Here is a 21,328-nt window from a genome sequence, read left to right on the forward strand (position 1 = left end):
GGTTACTTTATTTTATTTTATTTTTATGGCTGCAGGTGTCAATCAAAGCTTTTCAGAAATGTCACTCCACCTCCACAGAACTGTCGCTCTGCAGGAAGCCCACACTGCTCTGCTGAGACTCCAAGAACATCCAGAGGTTTCCCTCCACTTATCCTGCTCTGCAGACAGAGGGGAACTGAAACACGTGGCTTCTATGGAGTTGCATGTCAGTTGCACGTTCCCCCTCTAGTCGTGATGACAGCAAGTAGCTTGCAGGTGCTAATTATCTACTATGTGCAGATATATCACCTGTATCACTTCTAATCTTTACAACGCGCTGCAAATCTGCCCCCATTTTATAGGAGAGAAAATCGAGGCTCAGGAAAGTTAAGTAGTTTGTTCACCTGGTAAGTGATAGAATGAGCCGGTTGCCTCTAAAATTGGGGCTCTTTCCTTTCAAAGAAGCCTCGAAAAGACCATTTTTTCTTTTCCTTTTCACAGAACAATTCCTTCTCCCATTTCCTTCCCCAAGTTCTTAGGTTTGCATTGATTTTCTTTGATTATCTTGAACATGGAGAGAATGTGGGGGCAAAGCCATTTTTTTCCCTCTGTTTTCAGTGACAATCAAGGGTTTTATTTTCTGAGGAAATTCTAGACATTAAGAGGGACTAAGCAAGTTGGACCCCAAAGCCCCAAAATCATATTCTTTGAACCCCTTAAGGCCCTCCATTCACAACAGTAAGTTTGTAAGTCTCGGCGACGGACAGTAGCCAGCAAAAAAAATTCAAAGACATACCTCCATGTTGCTCAGGGCGGGGCCATGGGGTCTCTTTTTAGGAGCTTGCTCTTCTTTTGTTCTCTGTGTCCAGCCCTGGCCCACCTCCACAACCGGAAAACGCAGTACTCTGTATATTCCCCCAAAGTGGTGTCTATTCCTAGATCCGGATTCTTGACTTCCTTGTGGCCCATTGTGGAAACAGAATGGAGTCAACAGTGGTCATGGAGTCAGCTGGTGTCCCTGCGGGCCACAGTTAGGAGGGGCAGAGATGGGAGCAAAAGAGGCTCTAAGTAGTAATTAAAGAGCCTTTCGTTGTTTTTATAGAGTAGTGGGTATCCCAGGCTCATACTCATGAAAAACAATTTCAAGACCCATTGTGCACATTTACGCGTTCATCCGGACCTGGTATCATTGGTGATAGTTTGGGACCTTATAAAGCTCTTTGGAAACCAGTACTAGACCGCAGTGCTGCTTTTTTAAAAATAAGTAAATATTTCCCAATGTTTCCATTTTTTTTCTTACCTAAAAATTATTTGGGTCAAAAATAAAAATGGAACTCTGGTCTTTGTTTCTGAGAGTGTGAATGGGACCCAGTGGAAAGTATCGCTGCCTCTAGTTGATAAGAAGATAGGGAGGTACCGTGGACCCTGGTGCTTCTGAAGAGAATGGATGCCCCTGGTGAGCTCTTCACAGAGAGTCCTGCCTTGCCTTCCAGGGAACCCTCTGGCTGGATTGCCGCTCTGCTGTCAGCAGTGAGTTTTGGCCTCTGCGGTCCTTCCTTGTTGACACATGTCATTCTTACCACCCAGAAGCTAGCAACAGCTGAGCTGAGTCCCTCTGGCTTGTGCGTTGTGCCAGCCTCTGGAAGCCCTGTGTATCTTCCTTGTTTCTTGCTCATACGGATTTTGAAGGACTAAAAAAAAAAAAAAAAAAAAAAAAAACCAAACAAAAAACACACACCAGATATATTTTGTGTTCTCAACAAACAGCTTTTCAAATGGTTGTATTATTTATTCATTAGTATTGCTCTCAGAGTGCAGTGCCTTGTGTTGTTTGGAGAAACAAACAAAAAAAAAAAAAAGCAATATTGCTCTAAATTCCTAATTAGAAGCTCAGGGGAGCCCAGATCAGCTCTATTGCAAAGCTCTGTCCTGGGCCGGCCCAGCATATGTCCCTCAACTGTTCATCTGTCCCTCTATCACTCCATCTGCCCAGGATGGACCAACCTAGTCATTTTGTGGGCTCCACACATATCTTGATCCATTTTGTGAATGTTTTCAGTTTGGCTCAAACTTAAAACACATTTTTCCCCAAGCACTTTTTCCTCTTCATTTTTAAACTCGTATATTTTAAGGAAAATTTAGCCCATGTGTTTCTCATTATTCCTAATTCATTTGCACTTAACTCATCAAAATGTTGCTTTGCAAAAGCCGTTTGCTTTCCAAGACTCCTGAAGCCCTTGTTCGTACTTCCAGCCTCCCCCCCTCCACTTCTTTTCTCTCCCTGCCTCTCTTTTTGTTTCTTCAAAGGCACACTTTTCTTAGAAACAGGAATTTTTGCGCCCAGCAGCAGATCTGCTGGCCTATTGTAGGAAGAGCCTACACGCGGGTGTGGAGTCAAGCTTCCCATCCAGTTACACACCTTGCTGTCCTGTCAGAGCATTGCCTCCAGGAGAGATGTGTGGTGTTGCCGTGTGGACGTCAGCTTCTATTTTCCTGACTTGATAAATGAATGTCAGGCCCTAGAGAAGAGCGATTTGGGATGCAAATGCTGGAGTCAGCCATTTTGGGGTTTAATCCCATATTAACCTTTGGATTGCTTTTCTCGTCTGTAAAATGGGGCCGGCAGGAGTACCCCCTGCGTGCACAGTTATGGGGGGGGGATTGGTGGATAGACTGTCCACAAGACAGAGCCATGTGTGACAATACATAGTAATGTCCAATTCCTAACTTGCTCAATTTAGCACATAAGGCGCGACCTACCCGGGATCACACGTCTCTTCTCACTGAGGTGCCCGGGATCTGTTTTATGTAGGTTATCCCAGAGATGTAATTTGTTCGAGACAATATCCTAAGAAATTCCAGTGGGGAAGTCTACTAGTCAGGCTTCCAGAGAAATAGAATCAATAAGATATGCGAATAGACAAAGAAAGAGATTTGTCTTAAGGGATTAGCTTCCACCGTTGTGGAAGCTTGGCTGGTGGACAATCTGATGGGGGAGACTGTAGGCTAGACTCGGGAAAGATTTGGGGGAGACTCCGGAAAATGCAAAGGCCTTCCTTTAGGGAGAAGGGCTGATGTTGCAGCTGAAATCCAAGGGCAGTCTGCTGGAGATTCCTTCTTGCTCAGAAGTGGCTGGCCTTCTGTTCTATTCAGGCCTTCCACTGATTGGATATGATCTGCCCACATTATGGAGGGCAATTCATTTTACTGACTTAAATGTAAGTCTCGTCCAAACACATTTCTCACGGAAACATCCAGAATGTTTTTTTTCCAAATGCCTGTGGCCCAGCCAAGTTGGCACATAAAGTTAACCATCACAGGAAGTAATATAGGGAAAGAAAAGAAGCCAATTAAAGATGTGGTATGGAGAGATTACCTGGGAGGGCAACTGGAGCTTCATTCCTTTGGGGAGCTGAGAAGGTGTTGGTTGTACCCCAGAGCCACTCCACATGGAAGCATTGGCTGAGAGCTGCTCCCACATTGTGTGGCCCCTGCACTTGTGGCCTGTGGCACAAACAGGAAAGTGGCTCTGGCAGCTAGAGGAAGCCATCAGGGAGAGAAGGCAGGTGCTAGTGGTTGAAAGTTGGGCAGGTGTGCAAAGAAATGGTATGGGACCAGAAAATCAGGTGGGGTATTGACAGCACCTGCCAGGGGGTCCCTTCTTCTCGAAAGATGGCTCTAATTGATATAGCCAACCCCTTGTGCTTCTCAGAACTTCAACATAAGAAAATAAACCCAGCTTTAGCAGCAAGAGATCAAGAAAGAGGCCTTAGAGGGACTCTTTGGGTCTGCCATGGATACATTAAATTAATGCACAGACAGAACAGATACAAGTCCTAGTTTCAGCAGTTGGTGTTGGCTGGAAGTATGCTTGACACTCACATATGTTTTAGGCACCGACAAGCATTGACATTAGTCCTTTCCAAATTGGCAGGAAGGGTTCATCATCCAAGAACAAAGAGTAGTTTTATTCAGCTTTTAAAGAGAATGAAATACATCTTCAACTATAATTTCATTACCTCTGAAGCAACTCAAAGCATAAATAAATAAATACGAAATAGAAAACTTACTTTTCTCATAAGAAGAATATATGACTAATTAGTTTTTTAAAACTCAAAGTTAAATAATGGAACTTAGCAAAAACCTACATCTCTACTTCATTCTTAGCTTAGCAAACTGTTTGAGTCAGTTCAGGGTCATATTTTTGTTTGGTTGGTTGGTTTTTAACAGCTTTACTGAGATGTAATTCCCATACCATGCAAATCACTCCTTTAAAATGTACAATTCAATGGCTTTGAGTATGTTCACAGAGGTGTACAACCTTCAACACAATCAATTTGAGAACATTTTCATCACCCTAAAAAGAAAGCCTTGGTTGTCATTCCCTACCCAAACCTTCCTCCCATCCAGCCCTAGGCAGCCACTAATCTACTTTCTGATTCTGTAGATTTGCCTATTCTGGAAATTTCACATACGTGGAATCATGTAGTATATGGTTCTTTGTGACTGGCTTTTTTGACTTAACATATTCATTCATAGGGTCGCGTGTCTTAGTATCATTTCTTTGTGTTGCCAGCAGATATTCTGTTCCATGGATAGAACATTTTAGTTTTCCCTTTATCAGTTCATGGTCATTTGGATTGTTGCCACTTTTTTGGCTATTATGAATCATGTTGCGATGAACATCAGTCTACAAACGTAATTTACTTTTAAATGAACGATTGGGACCTCCTTAAGATAAAAAGCTTCTGCACAGTGAAGAAAACAATCAACAAAGCTCAAAGGCAGCCCACAGAATGGGAGAAGATATTTGCAAATGGTGTATCTGAAAAAGGGTTAGTATCCAAAATCTATAAAGAACTTACCAAAGTCAATACCCAAAAAACAAATAATCCAGTTAAGAAATGGGCAAAAGACATGAATAGACACTTTTCCAAAGAAGATATCCAGATGGCTAATGGGCACATGGAAAGATTCTCAGCATCACTTGGCATCAGGGAAACACAAATCAAAACCATGCTGAGATACCACCTTGCACCTGTCAGAATGGCTAAAATTAACAACACAGGAAACAATAGGTGTTGGTGAGGATGCGGAGAAAGGGGAACCCTCTTGCACTGTTGGTGGAAATGCAAACTGGTGCAGCCACTCTGGAGAACGGTCTGGGTTCCTCAAAAAGTTAAAAATAGAACTACCCCACAATCCAGCAATTGCACTAGTAGGTATTTACCCAAAAGATACAAAAATACAGATTCAAAGGGGTACACGCACCCCGATATTTGTAGCAGCAGTATCTACAATAGCCAAACTATGGAGAGAGCCCAAATGTACATGGACTGATGAATAGATAAAGAAGATGTGGTATATATGTAAGATGGAATATTATTCAGCCATCAAAAATGAAAGCTTGCCATTCGCAAGGATGGGGGTAGAGCTAGAGTGTATTATGCTAAGTGAAATAAGTCAGTTAGAGAAAGATAAATACCATATGATCCCACTCACATGTGGAATTTAAGAAAAACAGATGAACATATGGGAAGGGGGAAAAGTAAAAAAGGAGAGAGAGAAAAAAGCCATAAGTGACTTTTAATGATAGAGAAAAAACTGAGGGTTAATGGAGGGAAGGGGTTGGGGGATGGGCTAATGGATGATGGGTATTAAAGAGGCCACTTGTTGTGATGAGCACTGAGTCTTGTAGGTAAGTGATGAATCACTGAATTCTACTCCAGTAACCAATATTGCACTGTATGTTAACTAACAAAATTTTAGATAAATAGATAGATAGATAGATTAATTAATTAATTAATTAATTAATTAATAATGTTTCACTTCTGTGAAAAAACAAAATAAATATAATTTGCTTTTGAAGTAACTTCAGAGCTAATTTTAAAAAGTCATGTAATTTTTTAAAAACATATATTTTTCGGGGCGCCTGGGTGGCGCAGTTGTTAAGTGTCTGCCTTCAGCTCAGGGCGTGATCCCGGCGTTCCAGGATCGAGTCCCACATCGGGCTCCTCCGCTGGGAGCCTGCTTCTTCCTCTCCCACTCCCCCTGCTTGTGTTCCCTCTCTCGCTGGTTGTCTGTCTGTCACATAAATAAATAAAGTCTTTAAAAAAAAACATGTATTTTTCCCTCTACTGTGAATAGATTCTATCAACCAACACGTATCTAAATGGTTCAGTTTTGTAGTGATTTTCATAAGCCTTTTTAAACTCATAGAATATTTGTATAGTGGTAGAGATAAATACAGGAGAACTTGGGAGCTGAGTTTTCTTGAGTCACATGACATTGGACTCATTCATTTATTCATTAAGTCATCAAATATTTATAATGCACCTACTATGTGCTCCACTCTAGGTACTAATATAATGCCGAACAAGACAGACCGGGTCTTTCTTTCCTTTCAGTGTTTAGAGTCGAGCAGGATGTAACAATTATAAAGGAGGGAATAATTAGCTAATTTTTTTCATGAAGGCTATGGAAAAAACAAAATGGGTTAATGAGATAACAAGTAAATGATTGGAAATAAGTAACTAGCTTCTATAGGGGTTGAAAAAACTTTTTGTGAGAGGGTGACGTCTTTATTGATATCCAAATGATAAGAAAATAAGTGAGTCACTTTGAGAATGTGTGGAGGGAACCACGACTGCAAAGGCAGACAGTCCGAGCCAGCGTTGGGGGTTGATCTAAGCAGTAAGAGAGGAAATGGCAGGAGTTTCCTGACAGGATTATCTATGGTAAATGATGCCAAATGGGTCTTGTAATAGGTAGCCTCCTAACATGACTCCCAATGACCCCTGTCTTGTGTAATTCCCTCCCCCTTGCTGTGGGATGGATCTGAAGACTTGTTTCTAATACATAGAACACAACAAATGCGATGTGATACCACTTCTGAGATTAGGTTATAAAAGATCGTCACTTCCATCTTCCTGGCATTGCCCCCTGGCTCTTTCTGTCAGCTTGCCCAGATGGAGAAGGCTATCTGGCAAGGAAATGAGGGCAACCTTTGGTCAACAGCCTACAGGAACTGAATCCTGCTGACAGCCACGCCAGTGAGCTTGGAAGTGGATCCTTCTCTTGTCAAGCCTTCAGATGAGACCTCAGCCCTGGCTGACACCTTGATTGCAGCCTCGTGAGACCCTGAGACCAAGGACTCAGCTACACTGCACCCAGGTTCCTGATTCACTGTGAGATAATAAATGGTGCTGTCTTAAGTCACTACATTTTGGAGTAATTTGTTATACCGCAATAGAAAACTAATTCAGCTCTAATGAAGCATTGACAAGATGCACGTGAGATTTACTGAACTCTGAAGCAGGCCGGATCTGCCCAGGCAGGCTGCACGAGTGATCTCTCTTCATCCATCAGGGACTGTAATTGGTGCTTGGAAGTGCCTGAAATCTGGGGCACAGGGCATTTACTTCCAAACAGCTAGAATCCTCACTTGGGAGCCACTCTTAACATCTACACCTCTGCAATTTAGTGCTTGTAAGTTGGTAGAGATGAGAGACCCGTGAGATCTCTGCTCCCCACAAGAAAGTGAAATCACAAGGAAATACCATATTGGATATATCCCTTCAAAGCACTAAGGAACATGGTAAGAGGAAAATGTTTGTAGAAATAGAAGTTCCTGTGTGTGTGTGTGTATATATATGTGTGTGTGTGTGTGTGTGTGTGTGTGTGTGGTGTATGTCTGTGAAATTGTGTGTCTGAGAAGAAGAAATGGTGGGTCTGTGAGCGTCTATGTTTTTCACTGTTCTTCGAACACATTTAGCCTGCCTTTCCAACCACCCTCCCTGCCAGATGTTGACATATAAATTCTGGCTTCAGAAATGAGAAGACCGATGTGGTACGAACAAATTTAGCTCCACAAGGCAGAGTCAAATCACCCCAAAGTAAGAAGTGACCCTTTTACCCAAAGATCCAAGCAGCACACTACCCTTGGCTGCAGGGCTGCCCAGGGAGCTGGTTAAGCTCGACATCTAACATGCATTTCTGGCTTTGGTATTGTTTCAATTACTAGACCGTTCACATCTCAGCTGACACATGCAATGAGGCTTGCTCCTTGCCTGGTACATAATTTAAGGTAAAAAAGAAAAGAGGGTGTGTTTCATCATGGTCTATCATATCTTTGTCTTTTGTTCTGGGAGGTATTTGCATACCTAAAGGGAAATGGCCTCTTTAATTTCTTTCCCTTCTCCTAATCAGCTGAGGCCTATTAAGAAGCGCTCTGTATCCTGTAATCAGACAATTTATACAGCATGCACCCTTAGGCAACAGCTATTATAAACAAGCTGGAGAAATCCTTTACAATAAATGATTAGCATGGGAAGACACCATTCATAATTAATTTTTTTTCTGTTTTTGTTGGCAGATGGTCTGAGGCATCCAAGCATGGCCTATTGCCCGCGTCTTTATTCTGAATAGAGCAGGGCAGCCTTGGGAAAATGCTGGCCGCTCAGCCAGCTCCCTTGAAAAAAATAATATAACCCCTCCTCCTATCAGTGTTCAAGGCTTGTAAAAAGCTTTAGGAAAGGGTGTCTAATGGATCACAGGACCGTACCTACTGGTCCTTTCCCTGCCTTGTTAATTGCGAGCTGTTATAACCCTCTTGGTAGGTGGGTTGCATTAAGGGGCCCAGTTTTCCATCCCATTTGCCATGTAACTTTGTCATGCTCTCTGGCTCTGAGTCTGGAATCTGCCATGTGACTTGCTTTGGCCAATGGGATGTTAGCAACCATGATGCACACTGAGGCTTGAATCCCACTTTGTGTGATTAGACTTGTTACCTCTTGCCCCCCACTGTGGCCACATGAACGGATATGTTTATGATGGGTGATGACAGACACATGGAATAGGGCGGTCAGTTCACTCATCTCCGCTGAGACCTTTCTTAGATGGGTCACAGGTAGTCACAACCAGACAGACACATGAGTGAGACCACCCAAGATCAGCTGAGCCCGGTCCAGATCAATTCAACCCTGTAGACTTGTTAGCTCAGGAAGGTCTTACTGTGGTATGCTAGGGAAGTTTTATGGGTTTTAATTACATAGCATTATCGTGGCAGTAGATAATCGACATGGCTCCCAAACTGATAGATAATCTCTTTGGAAGATAGGAATCTCCTGTAGAAAACTAGGACTTGGAGACCCATAAGTCTAAGCCTTCATGCATCGGTGAAGATTGTGTTGTTCCCAAGAGACCCTAACTTCGACTGATCGTGTTGCTCACAAGAGACCCTAACTTCAACTGGACTAGTGATATGTGAGTGTACAGAGAAACATGCGTATTCACACAGATTCCTCAAGGAGTCGGTGAGGAAGGTTGCCACAATGTCACCCAAAGGTCGACTTGGGAAGAGAATAGGATTTTCTGATGTTCATCTAACTCCCCACTATTCTTCAAGATAAGTGTCCTAAATTCTCAACATCCGGGTGCTCATTTTACCATTTCTTTATAATTTTTTTTTTTTTGCTTTTTGTCAAGCTTTACTGAGGTACAATTGACAACTTGTAAAATATTTCAAGTGTACAATGTAATGAATTGATACACCTGTATGTTGTGAAAGACCCCTCCCCCCCGAGTTAACACATCGATCACCTCACATATGTACTTACATTTTATGTGTGGGTGAGAGCATTGAAGCTCTACTCTTAGTAAATTTCAGTTACACACTACAGCGTTATCAACTATAGTCACCAGATGATACATTAGATCTTCAGATCTAATTTATTTTATAAATGAATGTTGTACCCTTTTCCCAATCTCGCCCTATTCTCCCCCTCCCCCACTCCTTGCAACCACTTTTCTACTATTTCTATAAGTACAACTTTTTTTTTTTTTCTTTTTTAGATTCCATTTATAAGTGATACCATGCCACAGTTGTCTTTGTCTGTCTGGTTTATTTCACTTAGCATAATGCCTTCCAGATTCATCCATGTTGTCACAAATGACAAGATTTCCTTCTTTTTTTTTAGTGCTGAATAACAACTCATTATATATGAAATACATATATCTCACAATTCCTTCACACATTTATTTATTTATTTGTGGACGCTGAAGTTGTGTCTCTACCTTGGCTATTGTGAATTATACTGCAATAAACGTGAGAGGACAGATATCTCTTCAAGATAGTGATTTCGTTTCCTTTGGCTATACACCCAGAAGTGGGATTCCTGAGTCATATAGTTTTATTTTTAGTTTCTTGAGGAAGCTCTGTAGTGCTTTCCATAAGGGCTGTACCAGTTTACAACCCCAACAGTGTACAAGGGTTCTCTTTTCTCCACATCCTAGCCAGCATTTGTTATCTCTTGTCTTTTTGATAATAGACCTTTTAACAGGTGTAAGGTGACAACTTATTTGGTTCTGATTTGCATTTTCCTGAGGATTAGTGATGTTGAATCCCTTTCCATGTATCTGTTGTCCATTTGTATGTCTTCTTTGGAGAAATGTCTATTCAGTCCCTTTGCCCATTTCTTGATCGTTTTGCTACTGAGCTGTAGAAGTTCCTTGTGTGTTTTGGATATTAATCCCTCATCAGATATGTGGTTTGCAAATATTTTCTACCATTCCATAGTTGTCTTTTCATTTGGTTAATGGTTTACTTTGCTGTACAGAAGCTTTTTAGTTTGATGTCGTTCCATTTGTTGATTTTCTGCTTTTGTATTGTATTTGCTTTTGTTGTCAAATCCAGAAAAATCATTGCCGAGATCAAAGTCAAAGAACCGTCCCTTATGTTTTTCTTCTGAGAGTTTTAGGTTTCAAGTCTTACCTTCCTGTCTAATACATTTGGAGTTGATTTTTGTATGTGTTGTAAGATAGAGGTCCAGTTTCATTCCTTTGCTTGATTGAAGAAACTATCTTTTTCCCATTGTGTATTCTTAGCTTTTTTGTTGTAAATTAATTGACCATATATGTGTGGGTTTATTTCTGGATTTTCTATTCTGTTCCATTCATCTATATTTCTTTTTGTATGCCAATACCATACTATTTTTATTACTATAGCTTTTAATATAGTTTGAAATCAGAAACTATGTTGCCTTGAGCTTTTTCTCAAGATCGCTTTGGCTATTCAGGGTCTTTCATGGTTTCATACAGGTTTTAAGATTTTTTTTTTCTATTTCTGTGCAAAAATGTCATTTGCATTTTAACAAGTATTGCACTGAATCTGTGGATCACTTTGGGACATTTTAACAACACAAGTTTGTCCTATCCATGAACATGGAACATCTTTTCATTTATTTGTGTCTTCTTCTTCTTCTTCTTCTTTTTTTTAAGATTTTTATTTATTTATTTGACAGAGAGGGAGACAGCCAGTGAGAGAGGGAACACAAGCAGGGGGAGCGGGAGAGGAAGAAGCAGGCTCCCAGTGGAGGAGCCTGACACAGGGCTCGATCCCAGAATGCCGGGATCATGCTCTGAGCTGAAGGCAGACACTTAACGACTGAGCCACCCAGGCGCCCCTATTTGTGTCTTCTTCAATTTCTTTCATTAATGCCTTATAGTTTTCAGTGTTAAAATCTTTCATCTCCTTGGTAAAATTTATTCTTAAGTATTATAATTTTTTCTGATGCAATTATAAATAGAATTGTTTTATTAATTTCTATTTCTGATAGTTTGTTGATGGCACATAGAAATGCAACTGATTTTTGTATATTGATTTTGTATCCTGCAACTTTACTGAAATTGTTTATTAGTTCTAACAGTATTTTGGTTAGGTCTTTAAGGTTTTCTATATTTAATATGTCGCCTGCAAATAGAAACTATTTTGCTTCTTCCTTTCTGATTTGAATGCTTTATATTTCCTTTTTCTTCCCTGACTATGATGTTAATTGTGGGCTTGTCATACATGGCCTTTATTATGTTGAGTTCCATTCCCTCAATACCCAGTTTGTTGTGTTTTTGTCATGAAAAAATGTTGAATTTTGTCAAATGCTTTTTCTGCATCTGAGATGATTATTTATCCTTCATTTTCTTAATATGAGGTATCATATTGATTGATTTGCAGATGTTGAACCATCCTTGTACCCCTGAAATGAATCTCACTTGATATTTTAAACAATACATTTTGATGTATTGTTGAATTTTGTTTGCTAATATTTTGTTGAGGATTTTTACATCTACGTTCATCAGGGTATTGGCCTGTAATTTTCGTTGTTTTGTAATGTCCTTATCTAGCTTTGTATCAAGGTAATGCTGTCCTCATAAAATGAATCAAGAAGTGTTTCTTCCTCTTCTATTTTTTGGAAGAGTTTGAGATGGATTGGTATTAGTTCCTCTTAAATGTTTGGTAGAATTCACTGGTGAAGCAATCTGGTCCTGAAATTTTCTTTTGTCTGAGGTTTTTTCTGATTCAATCTCCAGACTAGTGATTGGTCTATTTGGATTTTATATTTCTTTATGATTCATCTTGGTGGATTGTATATTTCTAGAAATTTATCCATTTCTTCTAGATTGTCCAATTTGTTGGTATGTAATTGTTCATAGTAGTCTCTTAGAATCCTTTGTATTTCTGTCATATCAACTGTAATGTGTCCATTTTTATTTACAATTTTATTTGAGCCCTCTCTCTTTTATTCTTGGTAAGTCTAGCTAAAGGTTTGTTTTATTTATCTTTTTAAAAAAAAACTAGCTCTTAATTTTATTGATATTTTCTATTGTCTTTATAGTCTCTACTTCATTTATTTCCATTCTGATCTTTGTTATTTTTCTCTCTCTCTCTCTCTCTTTTTTAAAGATTTACTTATTTTGAGAGAGTGAGAGAGCACATAAGCAGGGGGAGGGGAAGAGGGAGAGGGAGAGAATCCTCAAGCAGACTCCCCTCTGAGCATGTAGCTGATGACGGGCTGATCCCAGGACCCTGAGATCTTCACCTGAGCTGAAATCAAGAGTTGGCCACTTAATGATTGAGCCACCCAAGTGCCCCGGATCTTTGTTATCTCTTCTCTTCTGCTAATTGTGTGCTTGTTTATTCTCCTTTTTTTAGTCTTGAGTTTATAGTTAGGTTGTTTATTTGAGACTTTTTTGTTTTTCTTGATGTAGGCTTTTATTGCTATAAACGTCTCTCTTAGAACTGCATTTGCTGCATCCCATAAGTGTTGGTATGTTGTGCTTTCATTTTCATTTGTTTCAAGATTTTTTTTTTATTTCTATTTTGATTCCTTCTTTGGCCCATTGGTTGTTTAGGACCATGTTTAATTTCCAGATATGTATGAATTTTGTAGTTTTCTTCTCATGATTGATTTCTTGTTTCATACCCTTGTAGTCAGAAAAGATGCTTGATATAATTTCAATTTTTAAATTTATGAAGGCTTGTTTTTTGCCTAGCATATGATCTGTCTTTAAGAATGTTCCATTTGCATTTGAGAAGAATTGTATTCTGCTGCTATTGGATGGAATGTTCTGCATAGGGCTCTTAGGTCCAGCTGGTTTAACTGTAGTTTGAGTCTGATGTTTTCATATTGATTTTCTCTCTGGGGAATGTATGCATTGTTGAAAGTGGAATGTTGAACTCTTCTGTTATTGTAGTGCTATCAATTTCTCCTTTTAGATCTGTTATGTATTTAGGTGCTCCTGTGCTGGGTGCATAAATATTCACAAATGTTATATTCTCTGGATGAATTCACCCCTTTATCATTACATAATGACTTTCCTTGTCTCTTGTTACAGTCTTTAAGTTAAAGTCTATTTTCTCTGATATAAGCATAGTTACCACTGTTTCTTTGGTTTCCATGTTCATGGAATTTCTGTTTCCATTTCTTCTCTTTCAGTCTATGTGCTTCTTTAGAGCTGCAGTGAGTCTCTTGTAGGCAGCATATTGTTGTCTTCTTAAATCCATTCAGCCACTGTATGTCTTTTGATTGGAGATTTAGTCCATTTCCATTTAAAGTAACTAGGGTAGGCATGGACCTACTCTTGCCATTTTGTTCATTGTTTTCTGGTTGTTTCGTGATCCCTTCTTCCTCGATTTCTCTCTCTCTCTCTCTCTTTTTTTTTTTTTTTTTTGTGGTGTGATGATTTTCTGTAGTGGTATGATTTAATTATTTTCTCTCTATATATTCCTTTATCTTTCATTTATCTATTATAGGCTTTTGCTTTGTGGCTACTATGAGTTTCACAGAAAACATATTTATAAAGTTCTTTTAAAGCTGATTACAATTAAACTTTGAATTCATACAAAAGTTCTGTATTTTTATACTTTCTTCCCATATTTCATGTTTTTAACGTCACATTTTGCATCTCTCTACCTTGCGTATTCATTAACAAATTATTGTAGTTATAGTTATTCTTAATACTTTGTCTTTTAATCTTCATACTAGAGTTAGAAGTGGTTTACTCAGCACCATTACGTTAATGTGTCTGAATTTAACTATATATTTACCATTATTAGTGGGTTTTATGCTTTCATCTTTTCCTGTTTTTAATTAACATCTTTTTGTTTCAGGTGAAAGAACTCCCTGCTAATTTATTGTCAATGAACTTTTTCAGCCTTTGTCTGTCTCTTTATCTCTCTAGTTCTGAAGGATGATTTAGCTGGATACAGTATTCTTGGTTGGTAGATTTTTCTTTCAGCATTTTTGAATATAGCATCCCACTTCCCCATGGCCTGCAAGGTTTCTGTTGAGAAAATCTGCTAATAGTCTTATGGGTATTCCCCTGTACAACATATCACATTGCTTTTCTTTTGCTGCTTTTAAGATTCTTTCCCTTTGACAATTTTTTAAGTAATTTGTCTCAGTGTGGCTGTCTTTGGATTCAACTTATTTGTTCATTTATGGGCTTCCTGGGCCCGGATGTCTGTTTCTTTCCCCAGGTTAGGGAAGTTTGTAGTCATCATTTCTCTGAATAAGCCTCTGTCCCCTTCTCTCTCTTCTCCTTCTGGGACTCTTAAAGTGAGTACTTTGGTCCATATGATGCTGTCTGATCAATCCCTTAAACTATCTTCACTTCTTTTCATTTCATTTTTTCCCCCTTTTGCTCCTGTGATTATTGGATGAATTCCACTGGCTTGTCTTTGAGTTTGCTGAGCCTATATCTTAAAAAATGGAAAAAATAATGTATCTTGTTTTACATTTATAAAACGTTAAATACAGCAATTTGCTAACTCTTAGAATGAACATGGAATGAATTAAGGGATAGAATTTTTGCCATAATTTTTTTTCAATAAGATCTTTTTCCTAACCATTAACTTGTATTAAAATGTCATAAGGGCACCTGGCTGGCTCAGTTGTGAAGCGTGTGACTCTTGATCTTCGGGTCCTGAGTTCAAGTCCCATGTTGGGTGTAGAGATTACTGAAATAAATAAACTTTTTTTTTTTAAAGATTTTATTTATTTATTCGATAGAGATAGAGACAGCCAGCGAGAGAGGGAACACAAGCAGGGGGAGTGGGAGAGGAAGAAGCAGGCTCCCATTGGAGGAGCCTGATGTGGGGCTCGATCCCACAACGCTGGGATCACGCCCTGAGCCGAAGGCAGACGCTTAACCGCTGTGCCACCCAGGCGCCCCGAAATAAATAAACTTTTTAAAAAACAAAATATCATAAAAAAGTCATTTCTTTTGGAGTGAAAATATTTGAAAGCTGATCCTATCTTCTCCTTGTTGTAGTTTGTTTGTTAAACCCCCTCTATTGAGTTTTGTTCAATTATATTCTTAAGCTCTGTAATTTCTGTTTGGTACTTTTTAAATATTTTCTATCTCTTTGTTGAAATTCTTACTTGTTCATTCAGTGTCTCCAAAGATTTCTATTAATTTTTGGAGCAAGTCTTTATTCTTATAACAGTTCTATGACAAATGTAGGATATGGTTGGTTTTCATTTGGTTGTAATTGACATAAAATCTGACTCAACATAGCTTAGAATTTGTACTAGAAATGGCTTTATACATGAAACGATCCAAGAGTCAGGTGACATGACTCGGATTCGTCATACTTCCTCTGGTGAGGTTCCAGATCTCCAAGCTCCTCTCTTTGTAATAAAGAGTTCTACTAGCTCCAAACTTTAGACCCTCATGGAACCATGCCAAGTGGAGAAGACTTTATGCCCTTGCTTTACCCAGCCTGAGCTTTACTTCTATGGAATTGTGCCATTGGTGTGCTGGGGCCAGCACACATGGTATAAATCCCTTTCCAGCTCCAAGTTCAGGGACATCATGTTGGTAGCTCAAAGTCAGCCATGGTGGGAAATTACACTGCAGAAATTGGCAATGCGACAAATCAACATGTTAATTACTCACAGAGCCAGTTGTTACGCATTTACCAACACACCTCTTTTTGTACCCAGCTTTTAATCAGTCACTAGAAAGATGGGCTTAACCTATTAATTGGTCTTCTTAGGTTCTTAAAAAGGGGGGGTCAGTCTCACTCGACTTATATGCCTAAAAATAAGGTAGGATGATGACTCAAAATATAATCAGGGCACATTTACCAAAAAAGAGGGGCAGAAGATGCTAGCCTCAAACAATAAGTATTCTATGTAGAAGCCAAAAATACTGGTTTCATTTTTCAGATGAGAAAGCTGAGATATAATCGGTGCTCAAGGTTTCATGCAAGGAAGTGCTATATCTGGTACTAGACCCCAATTCTTCTGAGTTGGCAAATTGAATGTTGTTTTTCCTAGACTTTACTCTTCTTACCTGATCTTCCAAAGGTCCACCCAAGCTGGAGATAATCAAGCCTGGGAATGATGTGATTAATTTCCTACCACTTTCTTTACCAAGCGATATGCAAAAAGCAGGGGGATATCACTGGCGAATGACGGAGTAGTCCTCTGCCTGCGTTTCTCCACTGACATTGAACTCAGACCAGCTTTCCCTCTTCTTTCTCATTTTCCTGCAAGTCCTCTGTCCAGTGTAGGTTTAGATATATATATATATGTCCTTCTCTCCAGGAGATGATCTGATTTGGCAAATTTGTTTGGAAAGGGAAAGAAACAGGCATTGGGACTGGTCTCCATGAGTAAAGTGAATGTTGTATTCTGGGAAGAGCCAGCTTGTTCCTAGGGAATGTAATTTTTAAAATGAAATTGGCATTGGATTTACCTTTGGTAGCTGGGTTCCAAAGTTCTCTTCTATTAAGTTATTCTTGACCATGAAGTAAGTGAACATTGTTGGCAGGAATGGAGAATTTGCTGCACTATGTGGCCACTCATCATTTCTTGCCCTGGCAGAAATTGTTTATCAGTTTGGACACTGACACAGCTCAGAACTGGGCTAAGACTTCTCGAGTTGATTCTCCAGGCAACCACTACCACTGATCATGGTGATAAAAACTGTTCCAGCTTCTTTTGCTTTTATGGTCTGTACTTTACAATTAACTTTTGATATATTTACTACCATTTGAATTTTTGTAGCATTTGATAACGTAGCACTTGGTCATATTGTTATATTATCCTTTTCTGGATTCCTATGGGTAAAACACTGTTTCTCCCGAACAGTTTAAGTTCCCAGGGTGCTTGAATTGTGTTTTGTACCACTTTGTAATCTTCCTAATGTCAAGGTGGGTACAGACTAGGTGCTCAATAAATACTTGGTTGATTAATTACCTAAGGAATTAGGATTAATCACCTAAGGGAATCCTTGGTTGATTAAGCCAAGGAATCCAATAGACTGGAGGAACACTTTTGCTTGCATGGAACTATCAAAGTAAAGCTTTGGAGTATAGGTAGTTTAAGTCGACTTGCAAACCTTTATTACCTGCTCAGAGTTTATGAAAACCTTTACGGTAGGCACTGGAATGTATTGGTAATTAACGTGGTCTTTACCCTTAGGGAGTTTATGATTCAGTATCAGAGACAAGAAGGATATGCACAATCATCAGAAATGTAGAAATACGAAAGTGCCTTGGAGGGAAAGGATTGAGATTGGTGGAGTGGGCTGGCTGGTGTAACAGCTGAGCACTTGAAGTGGAAAGGGGCAGTGAAATGGAAGGTTATTCTATGAAGCTGCCCTCTAAGATGTCAAAAAGAAATTTAATGCCAACGGAATAGAAAATACTCTTTTGGAATTACACTGCCCTATTTAATAGACCTTTGACTTTACAAAAAAATTACTAATGCACGAGTACAGTACATTTCCATCTTGGGTATTCCTTTCTTATTCACTCATTCAAATTTGCCGTAAATGTTTCTTTGGGCTTTCATATTTTTGTCACATTTGTTGGCACTGATTTTTAAGCAATGGAACATCTTGGGCCAAATGTGTGGTTAAACTGTGGCCCCCTAAGCCTGACCCACTTGACTGCCTGCAGCTTACCATGCGCAGCGCCCGCCCTGCTCTATCCAGATGCCCTCCTTCCACCTGCCCTGCTTCACCCAGATTCGCTCATGAGAACGACCCTCAGGCTGAGGAGATGTTTTGCCCCCAAATGCAGAAAGCTGGGGTACCTGGGTATTTGCATGCCCTGTGGGTCAGCCCTCAGCTGACTGGGACAAGTGTGTGGGAGCCTGGACCCTTTGACTCTTATAGGAACAACACACTCCCAGGCATCCCCCTCTAGGATCAGACTCAAGTTGGGACTTTGCCTGAAGTCATACCCTAGTGTATGTTTTTTTTCCCCCTTCCTGTCCTGCTGCCCCCACTTTCTTGACAATTTCTAAAGGGAGAAATTATTTGGATCAAATACTTATGCACAAACATCATGCCAGGGTCTGCCTCTGGGGGCCCTAACCTAACACACGCACTGTTTCTCCAAGTGCCAGCTATAGGCTAAGAGGCTTCTTTTTTTTTTTTTTTTTTAAGATTTTATTTATTTATGTGACAGAGAGACAGCCAGCGAGAGAGGGAACACAAGCAGGGGGAGTGGGAGAGGAAGAAGCAGGCTCCCAGCGGAGGAGCCCGATGTGGGACTCGATCCCAGAACACCGGGATCACGCCCTGAACCGAAGGCAGACGCTTAACGACTGCGTTACCCAGGCGCCCAGTCTAAGAGGCTTCTTAAACAGCGTATTCCAAGTTCTCATGCTACTCATTTTAAAACAGAATTTTGGGGTTTTTTTTCTCAAATATAAAATATTGATTAATGGATATTCAACAAAGCTATAATTATAGAGTTTATTATTATACGGTTGATTCTTTTAAGCAACTACACATTGGTCAAATATTTAGGGATGGGGATTATAAGGAGGGATACAAACATACCCTAGGCAGCCTGGTGTCGATGTCTATTACGTGATTGAATGCTCTCACTCCAGAGCTGACACTGTTGTTCTTCACCGACAGCATTTTTATTTTGGGTAGTGTCTGTGCACAAATCTCTTTCCAATAATGATTTTTCCTTGTTGTTTTCTGTAGGATTCACTCTGGAAGCCACTAAGTTCAGTGGTTTTCAACTTTATTTTGCTTTTAAACCTATTTTAAGCAACGAAACCCTCTAATGGAAGGAATAGGCTGCAGCCCCGTATGTAATACAGATAAGCCCAGAGCTGGCCCTCTGATGCGGGCGGAGAGCCTGGGACCCCCCACCTGCCTCTGTTCCTTCACACTGCCCTCGCGCTGCAGGAAGCAGTCAGGAAATGACTGGCCAAGTCCCAGATTTCACTTTACAGGTGGAGAAACCAAAGCCCTGAAAGGTTGAGGACTTGCCCAAGGCCACATAAGCAGTATTGGGCAGCACCGGGTGTTAAATGCGATTTTCTACATTCTCGGATCAGACCTGCTTCCACTAACTTCTATTTGTTATCGAAAGGAGATTAATTATCCTGTTATCTCAGGGGTCTCCTAGAGTTCTATGTGAGTGGAAGAGAAAAAGATAGATGGGCTTCTTTTTTTTTCTTCGCTAGGTCACTTGCTTGGTACCATCCTGTGGACTCCGCTTTTTGGGACTAGAAAGTGGTTTCAGCTTGTCTGATCTATTTACAAAAGTATTGCAACTACTCTAAAAGTGTCCGGATGAAATGCTCTTCCCCTGGTGCAGAAGACTTCGTATGAACCCAGGATTTAGAATTGTGTGAGAATAGTTCACTGGGCTTAGGACAGAACAAAGAGTCAAATCCAACAGCAGGAATAACCAAGAAAGACTTTACTTCCTTGTCAAAGCGGCAGATCTCAGTCCCTGAGCCCACGGTTTCCTGTCAGCTAGCTGTCCTTCCAAGGTCCTAGTGGGATGTGTGTCCATCCATTCTCATTCCTTACCCGGCCTTCTGCTGCAGGGAGGAGTCACACTGGGTCAGCCCCAAAGAGAGTGTCCCTGCTGATCCCCTGTGGCTTTCTCTGATCGTTAGCCAAACTAGAGGACTTCTCCCTTGCCATAAGCTGCTGGAGGTTTGGATGGGCTGAATTTTACACAAGGGCTTCATTCCTGAAACAAACAAATAATGCAACTAGGCACTTGGGGATAAAGGAACAGGGGCTCCCTTGGCTGACTTGGGAATGGGGGCTATCGTCGCTCAGGGAAACAGCAATCAGGGGAGGTTGTGGGAGGCAGGAACTGGGTCCAAGGTGGCTCTCTGGATCTCAGTAGAAGGATCTGGGGAATCTCTCTTCAGATTCTCAGCTGTGCTGCCCCCTGGTCTGTGCCTTTTCTGGCCTCTCCCCACTCTCCCTACTCACTACTCCACACGTGCGTCCTCCACTTGGTCTTGCACATGGCTCTTGAGGGTACGGCCTCTGCTTGCAGCATTGACCTGCAATCCCACTTTCTGGAAACGAAGTTCTATTTAAACACAGAAGGACTCGTTCTTCAAAGGAGCCCTCGGCAAAGTAAAGTGAAGAGCCCTTTGGGGAACCAAGCCTTCCGTGGGGGGGAGGGGGTTAGTGATTTTGATGTGGCTCCAAGTGGGACACACGTGTACCCCAAAGAAGGCTCGGTGAGGCCCAGGTGATGGCCGTGGAAGTGAATGAACACTTGGGGTACAGAAGAGACATCTGAGGGCAGTCTTCCATAAAGGAAGTATGGGGTCAAGAATAAAAAGCCCTGGATAAAGAGTCAGGAGACCTGGGTTCTCAAATCAGCTCCTCTGGACCTCCTAAACCATGAGCGTGTTACTGGGTCTTCTGGAAGAATTGTGCGCAAGGAATGAGGGGTGGTCTCCCTAGTCTCTCTCATCTTTCTCTTCCCCCCTGCACTTCTGTGATGATGAGCGTTTTTGGTCCATCACATCATGAGAGCAGATCTGACATCCCTAACTCTACCAAATTAAAAAGATTTTCCACATGATTACACTTCGGGTACCAAGTGCCAATCACTTGAGAAGTCTCAGACGAGACATCCATTAGAGCAGACAGAGGCTGATTCGTGGCTCCTTAAAGAGTGTCCACCCACACAAGCAAGCTTTTTCTTTGAAGGCATTCTTTTAAAAGAAACACACATGCACACCCCCCATGAGGTGTAGCTCCTCCATTGGCCTGAACTTCA

The 21,328-nt window shown here is 40.6% G+C and overlaps 1 non-coding gene across 1 annotated transcript; it reads right to left on the reverse strand.

The window, feature by feature from the left end:
- Positions 1-3,247: 3,247 nt before the first annotated feature.
- LOC123798482 (small nucleolar RNA SNORD66) lies at positions 3,248-3,302 on the reverse strand. Its single transcript, XR_006781314.1, has one exon. It is a non-coding gene; the product is annotated as a small nucleolar RNA SNORD66 (small nucleolar RNA).
- Between the last annotated feature and the right edge of the window lie 18,026 nt (positions 3,303-21,328).

This window comes from Ursus americanus, chromosome 21 (genome assembly GCF_024610735.1).
Source record: "Ursus americanus isolate L20-20 chromosome 21, mUrsAme1.1.p, whole genome shotgun sequence".
Classification (NCBI taxonomy): Eukaryota; Metazoa; Chordata; class Mammalia; order Carnivora; family Ursidae; genus Ursus; species Ursus americanus.